Source organism: Octopus sinensis, linkage group LG10 (assembly GCF_006345805.1).
Source record: "Octopus sinensis linkage group LG10, ASM634580v1, whole genome shotgun sequence".
In the NCBI taxonomy this organism is placed as follows: Eukaryota; Metazoa; Mollusca; class Cephalopoda; order Octopoda; family Octopodidae; genus Octopus; species Octopus sinensis.
In genome coordinates, this window is record NC_043006.1 from 35,208,107 (window position 1) to 35,213,106 (window position 5,000).

Genomic DNA, 5,000 nt, shown 5'->3' on the forward strand with positions numbered 1-5,000 from the left:
CCCTCTCTCATTACGGCAAACTCTTTCTCCGTGAAAATGCTGCTCAAGAACATTGTCACAGTTCATTACCTTACTTTGTATAATCGACAACCAAAATATAGACGCGAGACACCAGTATAATCAGTGGCAGTCTATTCGAATATAATCACCTCTGTCTTACATGTGTGACAGGGTTATACTGAAACCGTAGTGTGAGGTTCATCCCCTGAAAAGTAGAGATCCAACAAACTAATGCAAGCATGACTTCTTGTAGATATTTCCTTAAACAGGTACAAATGAAGAGTCGGATACGAGAAGCAGTCAGTCGCAACGGTAATAACACCCATAACTAAAGTATTTAAGGTCATGTCAGTTCTGATCAACTGGATTACAGCTTTGGCCATTTCGACTTGATTTTGTTTTCTGACATTGTTTTGTTTGGCCTCTACTATTGTATGTGTAATATTTTGAACGGCAAAGTAGGAATTACTTTGAGGAAGATTTACCTGCGATTTCTGGAAATCGTATGTCTACATTGAAGTTTTCTCATTGGCTCGTTTTGATAAACAAAATACGCCCGTGTTTCAGGGCTAAATGAATATGAAATTATACATGACATTATACAACGTTTCATCATGCGCGTTCTCTATTTCAACGGCTGACAGGTTCCATATTTACTGACTGACAATCGAAACATCGATATGAATAAATACCAGTAATTTGGGGCGAATATTTAGATCGACAGCATTAGCTTTCTGTTTTCTTTTATTTTTAACATTTATGTTACCTGTACATCTAATTCGAACAAAATCGATATATCACAGCCTCAGCTGAGCTGTACTCTTTTATTGATTGCAAACTTCCAGTAGATTTGAAAATAATCGATACAGTTAGCCACACCCTTCAGTTGATTGATTGTGTGATACAACCATTCCATAATTGATTTCAATAAAGAAAAATTAATTTGAAATCTATTCGGTTCGATGACGTTCCTCTTTTACTATAATTTTATTTTATTTTATTTTTCGATTTTTATTGTTGTTCCTCGATTCACTTTGATTTCCTTTTTTCGATTTTACGTCCAATGATGACAGCAGAATGTGATATAGTTGTTGTTTAGACCCAGGTCAACCCTGACCGAGGCAGACATATGATACATCAATAGAACGGTAGACAAAACATCGCGATTTGTGTGTGTGTATGTGTGTGTGCGTGAGAGAGAGAGAGAGAGAGAGAGAGAGAGAGAGAGAGAGAGAGAGAGAGAGAGGGAGGGTGCTGTCTATCTAGGACTAGATTTTCTAATGTGTTTTCTCACTCACAATCGGGAGTAGATTTAGCTGATATTTCGTCGAGTCTTACGAGCCCTCAATTTCGAAGTTCCATCCTACTGCGTCACACTTTGGTGCGTGTCTTCTGCTACTGTTCTGCAATGATTACGAATTGACACTGGTTATTTGGGACGGAATTTTGTTCAAGGAAGCTAAGCAAAAACACGTACTGTATGTATATATGTACGCATGCGCACACATATTCATTATGCATGTGTGTGTAGTATGTCTACGCCATATAAACATGACGCCGAAGCTAATATATTTCGTGCTGTATCCGTTGGCCAATACTATGTAAGAGGAATGTCGCTGACGGGTAAGTACTAAAAGGATGACAATCACACACACACACAAAGGGAGAATTTAATCCCCCCCAAATGTTACTGAGAGGTGCCGAAGCATATACGTTGCTACAAATAAGAGTTAAAAACTCTTTATGTCGCAAGAATTATGCAATATATATATATATATATATATATATATATATATATATATATATATACACAGTTATAAAATTTCATTGTATTATATATATATATATATCCACATATATATATATATACTGGCAGGTGAAGTTAGCCAAACCATCGACATTTGAGTAGTCGCTACTGAAGGTACCTACCAATATAGGCGAAACTATTCTAAGCTAATGTTCTAAAGACGGTCATTGCGCTCATCTTACAGCATTAACAATTTTTAACTCTTATTTCTAGAATGTATTGGTTTCGGTACTCATTACCGTAATTGATGATTAAATTATTCCTCAGTGGTATTACATTGTGCCTAGCTTTTTATACTAAATTTTGGTATATATATATATTTTAAAAATCAAGTTATATGCCTTTAAGGTCTCTTTTGTAATCCGAACTTGGCTAACTACGTCGATTATTCAGAAATATTACGATCTGTGGGGTTTATATAATTAAATCTGTCCTACTGTTGGATTAATAAATTCAAAGTTCAATTTGAAGAATTTCGTATATTGCCACAGTATATTAAAAAATCAGAAAGAACAAGAGAGTGATACACGTTTTGAATTGATAGTGCTTGTTTTGTGTGTTGAATGTGTAATGCACTGGTTATCTAGGTTGTTGGTGGAAGTTTATTTCACTGGGTAATTCCTGTATAGAGTATGTCTTGCATTTGTGGGTTGTTTTTCTTTAGGTTGTATTATTAAATTCACAGTGTCTTGCATAGGATGTGGGCTACTTTTGAGCAGTGTGTAGTTTTGAGGATCCAGGTATAACTTCTACCTTTTTGTTCATATGTTTTTCATTATGCCCAGTGCTCCAATTATCATTGGTATATTTTTTACCTTCATGCCCCACATTTTGAATACTTCAATTTCGAGGGCTTTGTATTTTGACAATTTCTCCACTTCTTTTTTAACAATATTTTGATCAGATAGGACAGCAATGTCAGTAAGCCGGTGTTTTTCCCCCAATTCTTGACCATCAAGTCTGGGCGATTAACTTTAATTTATTCGTCCGTTTGAAGCGGCATATCCCAGACGATTGTGGTCAGGTCGTTGTCTTGTACATTGTTTGGCACATGCTTATACCACCTATTGTCAGTTTAATGTTGGCATATTGTCCAGTGGAAATAACTGCTTACTTTGTCATGCTTGTATATATATTCAGATTTGGCAAGGACTGGGGAGCACGATATGATGTGATCAACTGTCTCGTTGTACAGTTTGCATATTCTGCATTTGGTGTTGGGACCTGTTTTCATTATTTTACTTTAATACTTGTTCGTAGTCAGAAATTGGTCTTGTGCAGCGAGAATCAGCCCTTTCGTTTCAGTTTTTAGTCCAGAGCTTTTGAGCCATTGTTGGCTTTTACTTAGACTCACTTCTTCTCTGTCAAACTTTGCAGGGCATTGGCCATGGAGTGATTTTTCTCTCCATTTCTTCTTCAGTATATTTTGTAATTATGTTTTCATGTCGTTTTTTTTATCTCTTTGACCATTTCTGCTATGTCGTCATCTGAGGTCAGTATATCAGTGTAGTTTGTTTTTGTTTTGTGTTTTATCGTCTCCTTGTGCATATCGTCTCCTTGTGTTTTATCGTCTCCTTTTTCTCGTGTTGCTTTACTACATGCAGTAGTTTTCTACTCTTTGTTTCTCAGTACTTTCTTAATCCAACTGTTGTTATTTTATAATAGTTATCTATGAGTATCAGGCCACGGTAGATATATTCTGTCAGCGTCTGCTTTGGGGTGGTGACATCGATACGCTCTTTATAGCTTTCTGGTTTTTTTATCTAGGTTTCTCAATTCATTGAACTTCCAGTTTATGTTAAAGCTGTAATTTATGACTGATATCACTAGTCTGTTTATTCCTATTATCTTATTTTTAGCATTAAGTTCAAGGTTTCATATTAGTATGACTATTCTGTAATACTCTCTCCTAATTTTCCCTTTTATTTCTGTGCGTTGTACTTTAGCTGTTTCGTCTATTTCTAGATATTTGTGTGGGCGGTTATTATCTAATTCTCTAATTTCTGTGTCTATGTCGAGCGTACTGCTTTCAATCCCGATCAATTTGCCTCTTCTCAGTGTGACTCTGGCACATTTGTGCCCCACAAAGCTCATTTCGGTGTCTTTGCTGAAACTATTGACAATCTTGATAAGGTTTGTTTGTTTCATGGTGATTTTAGCGAAAAGCTTTAGGCCATCGATGTACAGGAGGGGGTCTATTTTTTGTTTATAGCACCTATAACACATGGTGGTTTCGTTTAACAGGTATATATATATATATATATATATATATATATATATATATATATATATATATATATACATATATATATATATATATATACACACACACGCACGACATACTCACACACATACACATATATAAATACACACATGAATGCATATATACATATATCTATATGTAAATAAATAAATGGAGTTAAATGCAAGTGTTATTCAAATTCCTTTACTTCCGACATATGTTTCGAAGACAACATTGGTATTATTTCACATCAACACGGAGATTTTACATTTACAAACAGGCTGTTACGTTCTTTTTACTTGTGTGTTTTTTGCTGCCCTGGTAACTGTTTATATATTTTTCCGTGTTAATTGTAAACAAGAGAAATATACACACATCCATTTATATGTATATGTACATATATATATATATGTATATATGTACATATACATGTATATGTATACATATATATATATATATATATATATATATATATATATATATATATATATACACATATATACATATATATATATATATATATACATATATATACATATATATATATATATATATATATATATATATATATATATATATATATATATATATATATATATATATATATATATATCAAATGTGAGGATAAAATTCTTTTCGAAAAAAATTTTTTCTATGGCCAGCATATTAAAAAATACCTTTAACGGTTAAATTTATAAACAATTCATAAATGAGGGCAAAGGAAAACATTTTTAATGAATTATATATATATATATATATATATATATATATATATATATATATATATATATATGAATACGTACATATATATGCATATGTGTATACATACATATATATGTGTGTGTGCGCATTTGAGTGTGTGTACGTGTATATTAATAACCTATCTATTACCTTTTCTCAAATTATCTATAAATCCATACATAGCTATTGCTGTATGTATATAGATATACA